The 14,685-nt window shown below is 41.8% G+C and overlaps 1 protein-coding gene across 5 annotated transcripts in view; it reads left to right on the forward strand.

The window, feature by feature from the left end:
• Window positions 1-1,224: 1,224 nt before the first annotated feature.
• Window positions 1,225-14,685, forward strand: part of TAB3 (TGF-beta activated kinase 1 (MAP3K7) binding protein 3) — a 70,712-nt gene continuing 57,251 nt past the window's right edge. For all 5 annotated transcript variants that reach the window (XM_050936565.1, XM_050936566.1, XM_050936568.1 and 2 more), the window contains exon 1: window positions 1,225-1,398. The gene's annotated coding sequence lies outside the window, so the exon portion shown is untranslated. The remainder of the gene's footprint in view (window positions 1,399-14,685) is intronic.

Consider the following 14,685-nt stretch of genomic DNA (forward strand, 5'->3'; position numbering starts at 1 on the left):
GAAATTATTAACTTGGATCAGCTCTTTAAGGAATTCTGCAACAATCAAGATGCAATTGAAACATCAAAAAATGATATTTCCAAACCTGCCAGTGAAAACTGAAAGTGTGGAAAAAAACTTCTAAAAATGTGCCATTTGCACTTAGCATACCAGGCTAAAACACAGTTGCAGAGAGGATTTCTTCCTTTAATGAGGTATAAATGGACCAACAAATGGAATAGATACAAGATAGATTTAATTAAAAGCAAACTCAAAATTTGCATAAACTTCAGTTAGCCTGCAAAGATTTCATTTCCAGATGCACACACCAAGGCCAGAAGGTACTGAGTGCAGCAGCAAATGATGGTCCTGGCCAATGTAGGTGAGTGCAGCTTATAATCAGCGGGCTTGTCTTATCTTCAATGCTACAGCAGCGCAGCTGCCCCACTGAAGTGCTTTAACGAAGACTCTACTACGTGGACGTGAGATCTTCTCCCTCAGCCTAGTTAATCCACCGCTTCCAGAGGTGGTAGCTGTATCAGCAGAAGCAGCTCTCCCATTGGCCTAGCGCTGTCTACATGGTGTATGTGGTTGGTGTAACTGTGTCCCCCGGGGGGAGGGGGGTTCACACCTCTGAGCCAGGTAGTTATACCAGCATCGGTCTGTAGTCTACTCCTGGCTCGAATGCAAACTAGACCCCTCCCGTTCCATGGGTCCCCCTCCCCACCCCACCCCATCAGGCAGCTGTGCCCATGTGGCCTGCAGCTAGGGCGGGGCGGTGTGTATCACACCCCAGGGAAGAGAGTTGCCGGCCCTTCCACAGCATAAAATGAAAAACAACAACAAAAAAACCCGGCGAGACCCCCAGGCTCCGCAGGGCCCAACACGGGAGCCGCGATTCCACCGAGTGAGGCCTTAAATCTCACGGGATTATTTTTCTGGCTGGGCTGGAACTAACATGCCCCGGGCGGCACTGGCCGGCCCCCGCCGTGCAGAACCCAGGGCCTGCTCCAGGGTTCTTGGCCCAACACTCGCTGCGCCGCCCGGACAGCCCCTGGCCCACCCCTCCCCGCCGCACGTCGCCGAAGGCCTTTTTCTCGTCAAGTCTCGCGATATTTGGACCGGCAGCCAGCCGGTCTGGGCAGCGCCATGTTGGCGCCTGGGCAGAGCGGGCTGGGCCCCTCCCCTTGACGCCAGGCCGCCCGCCCGCCCGGATCCCGGAAGCGCTTTACAGCCGCGCCCTGTGCTCTACAGTCCCCCCACCCCGCCCCCTCGTCTGAGCTCGCGCTGCCTGGAGACCAGTTCCCAGGTCCCCCCGCCGGACCCAGGAGGAGGGGGGCGTCCCGGGCAGCCCCCGCCCCTCCCCGTGTATTGCGAGGGGGAGCCGGGCATGCTGCCGCCGCCGCCCCCCAGCGCACGGTAAGCGGGCGGGGCTGTGCTGGTCGATGGGTCCCGGGTGCGAAGGGGCGCGACGGCATCGGTGCCCTGGGGCTTGGCGGGGGAACCGGGGGCTGGGCTGGGGTGACTGTTCCTTGTAGGCTCTGAGCCGGGGGGGGGGAACCCGCCGCTCCTCTGAAGGGCTGGGGAGGGGGCGATGGGTGCGTGGTGCCCCCTTCTTCCTTCCCTCCCTTCCCGGACAGCAGAACTTGGGCTCCGTGTGTTTGGGGGCGGCGTGGGGGTTGCCTGGTGATGCCGCGCGGGTCTGTGACTGGGAGGTGGCTTGCGCGGGCCACAACTATTGTCCGGCTGTTTCTGGTGTAAGTCATTGCAGGTGGGAGAGTTGCCACCGCCTCTTTCCACTCTTCGGCATGCTGACTCTGCAGCCTGCTGCTGCTGCGGGTTTGGCTCTGGCCGTAGAAGGGGTAACAATGGCCTGGTTGTGCTCTGTCCGGACGCCTCTCTCAGAGCTGGACTTGAGCTCCTGTGTGTTGTGTTCTGCAATCAGTCAAACATAGCAGAGGGGCAGACAGACCCTAATTACGCCTAATGTAGATGCTTTGCTGCTGTTTTGAAATTGCTATTTGAGGGTGTGTTTACACTTCCTTCAGACATGACATGTAATCCCATATCAGCTTTTTCCCCAGCTAAGATTTTTTTTTCCTTTTTTGCTTCTGTTAAATATGCCCAAGAATGACTGTATTTTAAAGTTGCAGAAATGTACTGTACAGTTCCTTTATCTTTGGAAAAGTGGCATGGCCTATATGTGCCAGGTTTAAAGGTGGTTCTTAATAAAGTAAAGCAAGACACTGTACTAATCTTTCTATAAGTCTACGTAAAAGTCGCTATGGAGATTATTAAATGATATTGTCGGTTAACATCATTTGCTAATTGTCTTATGTCCTATTTTAAACTGAGGAATCATTTAAAAATGGTAGTTGCTTTTCTAATTATTACAGTAGGCTATGCAGTGAATATTTGTTGCTGAAGCTTTGTCAGCATGATTTTCTACAATGACTTTCATTTTTCATTTTATATAAACATTAATAGGACAAATCTCACTGCTGATTTATCAACTATCAGTGGAGAATCTTTGTTTTTAGCTCGGGCATACAGTATACAAAAAAAAAGTACAAATTGTCAATTGTTAGACTGGTAGCCTATAACTGGTATATATGAGCAGTTTACATTTTGAGTATTTTTTAAATTAAACCCTCTTACAAGGGAAAACATGCCTTTTTTTAAAAAGTTTATTTTGGTAGTTAAACTACTGATTTTTTTCTACTTACAATAGAATAACATAACAAGCTTTCTTTTCCTAAGTAAAACTCCTGAAGTTTCTGTTTGCAAAGCTTCTGTTCATTTTATAAAATGAGTTATAAACGTAGTAGAAAAATGGGTTTTGTATTTCGTGTTTTAAGTATCTATATTATAAAGTGAAACTATAGCTTTTACTTGTAAAATAAAAATTCTCCTTCTCTCCTGTTCATGTCATTTTATATTCTGCAGGTTAAGTTATGAATTGAACTTGTGATAGTGAGGTTGCACGCATGGTGCACTACTATTCTGTCTTGTGCATTATCAAGGGATCTTTGCTGCCTTATATAATAGTGGGGTGGCTTATAAGAAAAAATAACTATTGACTTGACTGAAGCTGTGTCATTACGGCAGAATGAGAATGGCCACTGTGAAATGTCACACTGCCTAACTCAGGTGTTAGGCTGTGTCTACACTACCGTGGTAAGTTGACCTACATTTCACAACTTCAGCTATGTGAATAATGTAGCTGGAGTCAACTTAGGTCGAGTTACCGTGGGGTCTGCACTGTCTGGTCGGCTTACCTTAAGCTTTTCGTTGGGGTTAAAGTATAGGGGTCGACTGGAGAGTGATCTGCTGTTGATTTGGCAGGTCTTCACTAGACCTGCTAAATTGACCACTGCTGGATGGATCTCAGAGTGTTGATCATGGATGTAGTGTAAATGTAGCCTTATTGTATTAACAGCTGAGAGTTCTGTTAACTGGAGCCTATGCCCCTATCAAGTCAGTCAGCTTGAGTTAGTGTTTTTTTGTGTTGTTGGGACTTGAGTTAGGGACAACACTCAATTTACAGCTCAAGTAAACTTTGCAGTGAAGACAAGCGCTGAGGCTATGGGTTTGCAAATAAGATGAAAAAGATGCTGAAGGAGCTCTTGAAGTAGGAGACATTGAAAAGTCTTGATAGCCTAAATTGTATAGCTAAAAGTGATTCTATCAAACTGACACTTTGTCCTAGGTGTTGATAAACTTGTCCATGCTTATTGATCTAGAAAGTCTCCTAAAAAGCAGGTTTCTTAGTTTAGGTGAACTGCAACAAAACTTCATATTGGGGTATTTTATCACAGGTGGTCTTGGCAAAGAATTTTCAGCATCCAAGAAAAGTAGTGTATTATAATGGTAGAAGGTATTGGAGAAATTATTAATCAAGACAGGTTCTGATATGTTTCTAGTTCAGGCTGTTAATTTACTGAATATGATGCAGGACTTAATAGGTGAAGTTCTGTAGCCTGTATTATGCAGGAGGTCATATATAGGTAATCATAATGGTCTCTCTCTTGGCCTAAAAATCCGTCAGTATTAAGTTGAAGTATGCATAGGAAGTCTTTTTATGCCTCAGTTGTTTTTTTTCAAGCCTAAAACACAGTTCTAATCTGAAAACAATTTCATAAAAGTAGCAAGTAGTGTTTTGTTTGTCTGTGATTCTATATTACATTTTTCTCAATTTACAAATAAGTTTTTTCCCCTAAGCAGCAACTTGTCTTGGAATCTGGCAAGATTCCTTTCTTGCTTTTGCATTATCATAGATAATAAAGATTCTGCAGACCAAATGATATTTTCAATATTGCCTCCGCTAACCCTGTAGCTTTAAGTGCACTTGGTTAGGATGTAACTGAGATCCATGAGTTCAAGACAGATGCCCCAATCCTGCAGAGATTTACACTTGTACTTGACTTGAAGTAGGTTGAGTAGCCTCTTTATAGTCTGGCCTGCTGAAACTATATATTTCTGGTGGCGAGACACCATCCAGATACAAACCAGTCAGGTTTTTGAGTCCTGTAGTGTGTTGTTAGGACTTGTCAGTGTCATCTTATGCCCCCTTTGATATGGAAACACAATCAATAATAAACATGAACCTCCTAATACCATTTTTACTGAGAAAAAGTTGAGAATAAAACTTGTACTTGTAACCAGTACATCTCTAAGTTGAGTAACATTGAGGTTTTTTAAAAAAAGTTTTTACTTTTACAGCAACCAACAATCAAACTACTAACTCAATGTTTGCTATACTTAGTACATTTTTTTGAAATCTAAAGCTGGTAAGTTTTAGTGAATGTCCAAAACTAATGAGTATAATATAGTTCCAAACTTAATAAAATTTGAGTATGTTAAATGGGTTGTGTACACTTTCTCATGCTTTACTGTAGTTAAGTCTAGTGACCTTTTTACTTTTAGAAACATCTTTCCAAAAATGTAAGATGAGCTTTAATTAATATTAAGAATCTGGAATAATTTCTTGTTGTAGTTGAACCACGTAATGTGTCCAGCTTGAATATATCAAGAAAGACATAGATTTTTGTCAAATAATCCAATAAAACATACATAATGGAGAATAAACCCTATGGAGAGGTTTCCTTTTTGTGTATCAGTCTCCATATTATTTTTTTCTTGGGCACCTTTTGAACTTTTCATTGGGGGTAATGACCCAAATGTATAAAACAAAAATGTCTGCCAATGTTTGTGCGTTTGCAGTTATATTCCCCCCCCCCTTTGGTGTGTAGAAGGCTCACAAAAACCAAGTGGGCAATTATACAGCGGAAGCAGTAAAGTTGCCTAGGTCAGTGTAACCAGACTAATATTGGATGTTTGTTTTTCAGCAACAAATAGTAGCAAACAATCAGAGGTTGGTTACTTTTTTTCAGTTGAAGGTGCCCTTTTAGTGGCTGTGTAATACATATCTTCTGCATGTTCCACATTTTAAAAACGATATATATTTTGTGCTATCTGTCTGCATCAAGAATATGGGAAATGAGGCTTTCTTGTGAAAGACTGATGATAACTGTTTTGCTGAGATTGCATGCAAATAGATGTCAAATGCCAATTCATGTGTGTGAGGGATTACAGCTAAATGAGGAGAGAGTTAGACAAAATAAAAATCCCTCCTGGAGGCTGGGGCAGAAATTTATTTGACTGTCAGAAGTGCTTTCTCAAAATTATTTTCAGAACAAGATCCTCAATAGATTCTGCTGAACCTCAGATAATTTATTTAAAGCAGGTCTTGCAAAGGAGAGCAAATGCTGAAGATGCCAGCAACTGTCTGCAAATTTGTCACATATCTGTCCTAAATTGAACAAATTATAGGCTGACATAGATGCAGAAATGTCTGTGGTATTGAATGTCCTGTTCTGTCTACTTCATGAAGAATAAGCAGGCATCTTGGCTGTAGCCTCATTCTAGTATCAATCAATACTTAGAAGATGGGGTTCTGATGTTAACATTTTGATGCAATGGCTCTCAATCTTTCTAGACTACCGTTCCCCATTCAGGCATCTTATTTGCCTTGCGTACCCCCAAGTTACACCTCACTTAGGCCTGCTCTACACTGGAAGGGGAGGAGGATCGATCTAAGATATGCAACTTCAGCTACGAGAATAGCATAGCTGAAGTTGATGTATGTTAGATTGACTTAGGTTGACTTACTTTGCGTCCTCGCAGCGCGGGATTGACGGCTGCCACTCCCTCTGTCGACTCCGCTTCCGCCTCTCGCCTTGGTGGAGTTCCGAAGTCAACAGGGAGCGTGTTCGGGGATCGATGTATCGTGTCTAGATGAGATGTGATACATCGATCCTCGATAAATCGATCACTACTCGTGGTTCCGGCCGGTAGTGTAGACATACCTTAAACTACTTGCTTGCAAAATGAGACATAAAAATACAAGTGTCACAGCACACTGTTACTGAAAAACTGCTTACTTTCTAATTGTTGCTAAAGAATTATAAAATAAATCAATTGGAATATAAATATTGTACTTACATTTCAGTGTATAGTATATAGAGCATTATAAGCAAGTGATGGCATGAAATTTTAGTTTGTACTGGATTTGCTAGTTCTTTTTATGTTGCCTGTGGTAAAACTAAGCATATGTGTAGATGAGTTGATGTACTCCTCGGAAGACTTCTGAGTACCCCCAAGTGTACATGTACATCTGGTTGAGAACCACTGTTTTACCAGGCACTTAGATTTCAGAAGTTTGCCACTTGAAAGACTGAAAGAAGTAGGCTAAAGTTGAAGAGTGCATACATATTCTGGATAAAGAAGAAATGTATGATGCTGGTATAGGTATTATAATCCAAAATTTTTGTAACACTGGGTCTTTAAGGGAAAAAGAGAAGTAAAATACTAATCTTTTTCCTTGATTCTGTCCCCTCTTGTATATATGTTAGACCTGATAGATCCCACTACATATGTCTGCTCTTCAGCTTACTGAATGTTTTAATTGACCCAGATCCAACAGGTGAGCAGACCTTTTCCAAAATTTAAAACAAGTTTTTAAAAACGATAGAATTAGTGCAGTAAAGTTCAATTGCTTGCAAATATAATTTGCATAGTAAGTAGACTTCATAAAATCATGTGTCAAGTTTTACCGAATAAGTTGATCCAACAAGCTGGGATTTTTTTTTTTACCCTTATGTACTGTCTTACAATGACCAACATAACACTGTAATCATAGTTCAGTAGTTTGACAGTATCATATAAAAATGGAAGATTGGTTGTATGACAATGAGAAGATTCTTAGAGCACTTTATTAAAAACCTGAATTGTGATTGTTGTGGACTTTCTGAAGTCCAGTGTAGAGATTGCTATCCATATTCTTAGTTGCTGTAGGGTTTAGATGCCTGGGAAGTGGCAGTAGACTGTTGACAGAAAGCGGCAAAAGAAATCAGACATTTCTTTTTATGAATGCAGTCCAGGAAAAAAAGACTTCTGCAGCAATTTTTATATGCTTTCTATATTTTTTGCACTTCCCCTCCTGTTAAAATAAACACGAGAGCTTCAGTCTGCCTATCTTTGTCTCTAATCCACTCTGTTAAGTTTTTATTCTTCCTTTGCTTTGAATACCTTGTTTCCCACCCATTATGTGTGTATAGAGACATGTCCTAAAGACGAGCTTTTATCAGTTCTGATAAAATGCTGTGGAAAAAAATGGCTCACACTCCATTTGTTTTATTCTTTATTTACTTTTTTGTAATATATGATACAGAAAAAAACATGAAAACTGTAAAATATGTGGATTTATGTTTTCATTATGCTAAGAAATATAAATCCCCAATAGTATGAACATGTATTAAAAAGAAACTTCTGGTCATTTCCCTTTTTTGTACAGTGGTTGTGATAAATGTTAGGTGAGTGGCAGACACCACTGATTTGATCAACTTAATGTATCCTCTCTACACACATGCACATCGTACATCATTTGAAGGCTTATTGTGTCTTCTTCAAGATAAAGTGTGAGCAGTCAAATGGTGCCGTTATCATAGAAACAGGGATAACCAATGATACCATCAGCACGTTAAAATGACCACTTTGGAATATTTGCATTCAAGACATAAAATTGGATTTCTTTGTGGCCTCAAAGCATCACAACAACTGTCTGGTAAAACAAAATATAAGTTTGTACAGCTATCACTGAAATGTAATAGGGCTGGTGATATTTCTAATTGTCGTCATTATCATAACTAGGGCCCTTCCAAATTTATGACCATGAAAACCACATCACAGACCGTGAAATCTGGTCTCTTTCACCCTATACTATACAGATTTCATGGGGACCAGTGTTTCTCAAATTGAGGTTCCTGACCCAAAAGGGAATTTTGTGTGTGTGGGGGGGGGGGGGGGGGAGTGTCACAAAGTTATTTTAGAGGGGTTGCAGTGTTGCCATCCTTACTTCTGCGCTCCACCAGCAGCAACACAGAAGTAAGGGTGGCAATACGATATCATGCCACCCTTTACTTCTGCACTACTGCCCTTGGAGCTGTGCAGCTGGAGAGCGGCGGCTGCTGCTGGCTGAGGGCCCAGCTCTGCAGGCAGCAGCGCAGAAGTAAGGATGGCAGTACCATACCATGCCATCCTTACTTCTCCACTAGTGCTGATGGTGACTCTGCCTTCAGAGCTGGGCTCCCAACAAGGTGGATTTGATTTAAAACACTAGTCAGGAAGACTTGATTTAATCATAGATTCCTACATAAAAGTGCATTCTTGTTGGTTGATCTAACCCAGGGGTCGGCAACCTTTCAGAAGTGGTGTGCCAAGTTCACTGTAATTTAAGGTTTTGCGTGCTAGTAATACATTTTAACGGTTGTAGAAGGTCTCTCTCTATGTCTATATTATGTAAATAAACAATTATTGTATTGAAACTAAATAAGGTTTTTAAAATATTTAAGAAGGTTCATTTAAAATAAAATTAAAATGCAGATCTTATCAATTTAGTGTGATCCTTGCCTGGGATCCTTGTCTGGGGTTCCAGCCACCAGCCCCACTCAGCGCGCTGGAACCCCAGACAAGGATCCCAGGCCCTGCTCAGCCCACTGCCGGTCTGGGGTTCCTTTCCCCAGCTCCTGCCAGCCGGGATCCCGGCCGCCGGCACTGCTCAGCCCGCTACCAGCCTGGGGTTCTTCTCACCCAGGCAGGCAGGAGGCTGAGTGGGGCCGACAGCCGGAACCCTAGACCAGCAGCAGGTTGAGTGCTGCTGGCACCCCGCTGAGAGCTGCCGGCATCCCAGACTGGCAGCTTACTGAGCTGCTCAGCCCGCCGCCGGCTGAGTGAATGGAAACCCAGGCAGGCAGCTGGCTGAGCGGCTCAGCCCGCTGCCACTATAGGGTTCCAGCCACCGGCTCCTGCCAGCCGGGGTCTCAGCTGCCGGCCTGCTCAGCCCACTGCCAGCCTGGGGTTCCCTGGGGGTCCCCGGGCCGGCAGCCAGGACCCCGGCTGGCAACGGGGCAGCAGCCGGACCCCAGAGCAGCGGTGGGCTAGCCACTCAGCCCACTGCTGAGTGCCATCAAAAATTGGCTTGCGTGCCACCTTTGGCATGCATGCCGTAGTTTGCCAACCCCTGTTACAACCTTAATACATATTCTTCACAACTCAGATAGATGTAGGTTTCATTTTTAAGGGTACCCACTACATATATTTTAAGTGATTTATTTTGAAAACTTTTCAGTTTAGTTTTACAGCTATATCAGAAAATGAATAATTGGTTATTTCATTTACCAAAGGTAATTGAAGCAGATATTTATGAAGTCATTGGGAGGTGAACTATCTACAGTTCAACAGGTTAATCATTAATATTTTGGAGGATTTTCTTGCCATGGTGTATTAGGAGGAGACCATCACCAGACAGACATTAAAATTGTTTTATTTAACTAAAACTAATATGTATTCTGGATTTTTTTTCTTCACAGCAAACATATAATATTATAACAAAACAAGCATATGAATTTTTGAATTTATTTAAACATTCACGTCTTTAAAATCTGGTTTGTTTTTGTTAAGATTGTTTGTAATTAAAATAGTCTTTTTTTTTTTTTTTTAATATTTCATTTAACTACATCAGCCAGGTCAACATGAGAAGCTTAAAATATTGGCTTCTGCTGCGAACTCAGTTGTCTTCACCTTCATTTTTCTGTTTCTTCATGATCTGGAAAAGAAAAACAAGCTTTCCTGCTTTTTCAGTTCCCAAACCATTTCTCAATTTGGAATGAATTAGTCTAAAGGAAGAAAATATTCTTCCTACACCGACAGAAGAAGCTACTGCTGTTAAGTGAGATTATCACTTCAACAGTCTCTGAATTCAAGTGCTTAAGTGACTTTCACCAGTTCACTGGTGTGACTTTCTTTGAAACATCATCAGCAAACATATATTTCTTGAATGGTTCACCCTTAGCTCTGAAGTATATTATAGTTGGCATTATGGAGGGATGATTGCTGGATGTCCATGTCGAAGCCAGCTCCTCCTCTTCAGCAGTTAAGGTTTGACGCTAGTACCGAATATTGAGAATATTTGCAAGAAAATGAGAGAGAAATAGTGCTTGTCCCATTTTTTTTTAGTGCTTGTAATTTAACTCTGTCATTGCGTATTTCTCTTTTTAAGATCTCCCTGAGTTCTTTCCAGTTTTCAACAGCGTCAGCAATAAAACAGCTATTTCCCTGCATTTTGTTCAACGCTACAGAAATAGGCTTCAGGGTACTCAGCATGTATTCAACATTTCTCTTAAGACCAATGTTCAGAACTTTGGCTGTGACAGTTCCATACATTTTTTCACGATTTTGTTCACAAACTGTCGTCAGATTAGGCCAGTTCCTCATACAGTGCTCAAAACAGTCCACTACTGAGTTCCATCACATGTCTTGTGGGAGAGTTAACTTGGTTCGTCCCACTTTTTTTTTCAGAGCAGCTGTTGTAAAGTGATTGTTACGGAAGTATTTTGCAATTTCAACATTATTAGCCTGTTGCACTTTCACAGGCCTTGGGTGGCAGGCCAGTCCTCGCCCACAGGCAACCTGCCAACCTGAAACATCTTCTCACCAGTAACTGCACACCACACTATAGTAACTCTAGCTCAGGAACCAATCCATGCAACAAACCTCGATGCCAACTCTGCCCACATATCTACACCAGCGACACCATCACAGGACCTAACCAGATCAGCCACAGCATCACCGGTTCATTCACCTGCACGTCCACCAATGTAATATACGCCATCATATGCCAGCAATGCCCCTCTGCTATGTACATCGGCCAAACTGTACAGTCTCTACGGAAAAGGATAAATGGACACAAATCAGATATTAGGAATGGCAATATACAAAAACCTGTAGGAGAGCACTTCAACCTCCCTGGCCACACTATAGCAGACCTTAAGGTGGCCATCCTGCAGCAAAAAAACTTCAGGACCAGACTCCAAAGAGAAACTGAGCTTCAGTTCATCTGCAAATTTGACACCATCAGCTCAGGATTAAACAAAGACTGTGAATGGCTTGCCAACTACAAAACCAGTTTCTCCTCTCTTGGTTTTCACACCTCAACTGCTAGAACAGGGACTCATCCTCCCTGATTGAAGTAACCTCATTATCTCTAGCTTGCCTGCATATTGCATTATCTCTAGCTTGCCTGCTGGAAATTTCCACTACATGCATCTGAGGAAGTGGGTATTCACCCACGAAAGCTCATGCTCCAAAACGTCTGTTAGTCTATAAGGTGCAACAGGATTCTTTGCTGCTTTTACAGATCCAGACTAACACGGCTACCCCTCTGATATCTGAAACTATAGAAAATAATGCTGATCTTGAAGGTGGATAGTCTTCAGAATCCTGTAGAGGATGGATTCTCCTAGACAAAATAAGTCAATGCAGTTGTTTAATTATTATTACCATACTGCTCATTTGGTATTACTCATTGTATTCACTGACACTCAGTACTACTTTAAAGGTGAATTTGTAAAAGGAAGATCTGCCTATTTCAGCTATGTATTTTTTATCACAACTGCATCTAAAATGATAGTACACCTCTACCTCGATATAATGCGACCCGATGTAACACACATTTATATAACACAGTAAAGCAGTGCTTGGGGGGGCGAGACTGCACACTCCAGTGGATCAAAGCAAGTTAGATATAATGCTGTTTCCCCTACAACACCGTAAGATTTTTTTTTGGCTCCCAAGGACAGCATTATATCGAGGTAGAGGTGTACCATAGAGTAACAACTATAGTTTTTGCTCAAACAGAAGAATTCAAAATTAGAAGGAAGACGGGCAGTCTTTATGAAAGAAGTATGAAATAAAAAAGTTTAGCAACCTGAAGATCCTGCATGTTCAGACATGTTCCTTTCATCATCTTCAACACAGCTTCCTTCTGAGAAGGAACACTTCTCATGATGTTGTTTCATTCAGGCAACTAGGCCTTGCATTTCTTTGTTGCACTGTTTTTTGCACACAAGCTTGTCCAGTTCTGTTCCACCCCACCCCCCCACAATCTACTGTTCATTGAACTTTTTGAAACACTGCAGTTTTAGAGAGGTAAGGGATTGACTCTGTGTACACAAATTTGCAGAGGGACAATAGGGTTGAGGTCTGTTTCTCACCTCTGTATATTTATTTATTTATTTTAAAAACATTTTTTGTTGTTAACAAGCATGTTATCTCTGAAGACACAAATCCACAGTATGAGAACTGCAAAACTAAGTGTCTCTAATGGTATCTTCTAGACTGAGCACTGAGTCCCATTGGGTAGATAGAAAGATTACTTCAGTTAATCTATACAGAAGCCCCTGGAACCCCATAAAGTTGGGTCCCCAATCCATGAACTATTGGAACTCTCAACTTTCCTTAAACATTACATGAATATATTGTCTCATACTATAGAATTAGAATTTATAATACCTATTCCATGACGAGATATCTCTGAGCTATAATGTATCCTATCTAAAACTATCTTTAGATAGGTTTTTTCCTGAGAGAGCATTTTATCAAAAAAATCTGATTTAAATAAAAGAATCTGATTTTTTTTAAAAAAAATCATTGATTTTTATCCATCCTGGTCTGTTCAGAAAATGAACACTGAGACCCAACTTATATGGCAACATCTCTCTGTGTGCATGGGAGATGTACTGAATTATGTGGCATAGTTAAGTAATAATTTCAATAATTTTCAGTTATACTGAAATATTTCTAAAATACTTGAAGGTGGAGTTAGTCTGGAAAGTGTATTTTACTGATCACTTGTCTATGGGAATTTGCAACTTCAGATTTGATAGTCTGCATGTCTTAATTGTCTGATTACCTAGTGGTGTTTACAGTATTAACAGTAAACATGTACAATATATTTTATGCTTTATATTATTTTCAGTAAGCGTTCTGAAGATGGTTTTATGGAGTATATCAGGGATCGGCAACCTTTGGCCCATGGCCTGCCAGGGAAAGCCACCTGGTGGGCTGGGCTGGTTTGTTTACCTGCCACACCAGCAGGTTCGGCTGATCGTGGCTCTCACTGGCCACAGTTTGCCGTCCCAGGCCAAGGAGGGTGGCAGGGGGCGGCGGCCAGCACATCCCTGGGTTCACGCTGCTTCCCGCTGCCCCCATTGGCCTGGAGCGGCTTACCCTGGCGGGCCTCAGGCCAAAGATTGCCAATCCCTGGAGTATATTATTGAGAGATGTTACTGCAATTCCTTACTGGTATTTATCCAAGGTTTCTAGATATGTAACTTTAAATTTATTAACAAATGGGAAGTTGGCGGAGTTATGAAAAGCATAATAGGGAAATGTTTAATTGTATACATCTTACTAAACATTACAATTGTGGAAAAATTAGGAAAACGTTAAGCATATGTTGGCTGCACACATTTGCTTCTCTGTTTTATGAAATAACTTACTTCCATGTAGCTGAATTGGATGTGGCATTCCTCATTATAGGCAGTAGTGCTGATGGAATCCTAACCATCTGCAGTGGATAACCTTCTGGTGGTATTTTTTCATCATCAGTCAGGTTACCCAAAAGATACGGATGTGTGTGTAGCTGCAGCTGTGCCATGTTTCGGACCCTCAGGGTCCACTGTGGGGATGTTGTGACATCAAGTTTGCTACAAAATTGTCGATCTAAAGAGCCACAGTTATACCAACTCCGTTGTATGGAAGTGAAACGTGGAAGGATGAAGAACACTTCATGTTTCTGATTCTTGTCATCTTCGTCAGCTGTTGCATATCAAGAACGAGATCAAAAATGAGATAGTTGAAGTCAAATCCAGCAACCGCCTCCATCAGCACTTGTTTAGTTTCAGTGGCTTTCTTGATATGGATACATTAACAGAACAGAGGATCAACAAATTCTGAAGTGTGTACACCAGTAAATGCTCCTATGTGACCAATAATTGCATAGGTGTCAAAATCTTTAGTGGCAAGGCAAGATTGCCAGTGATGGACATAAACTGAATATACAATCAGACCACCTCAAGCACCTTGCCAGAGAGTGATCCAGGTGGAGCTCAGTTTGTGAGACTGTGTCCCTTTGGGATTTGCCATGATGATGGATTCCCTAAATTTGTGAGAAGTTTTATTAAAATTTACAGCATGTTGCATACAATTTAAGTTTAGATATTGGCGGTAATTGTCATTCACAATGGAGTGTGCTAACTTTTGCCAGATTTGACGTGTGCAGTATAGTGCTTAACAAAAGATACAAAT

The sequence above is a fragment of the Gopherus flavomarginatus genome, chromosome 1, assembly GCF_025201925.1.
Source record: "Gopherus flavomarginatus isolate rGopFla2 chromosome 1, rGopFla2.mat.asm, whole genome shotgun sequence".
In the NCBI taxonomy this organism is placed as follows: domain Eukaryota; kingdom Metazoa; phylum Chordata; order Testudines; family Testudinidae; genus Gopherus; species Gopherus flavomarginatus.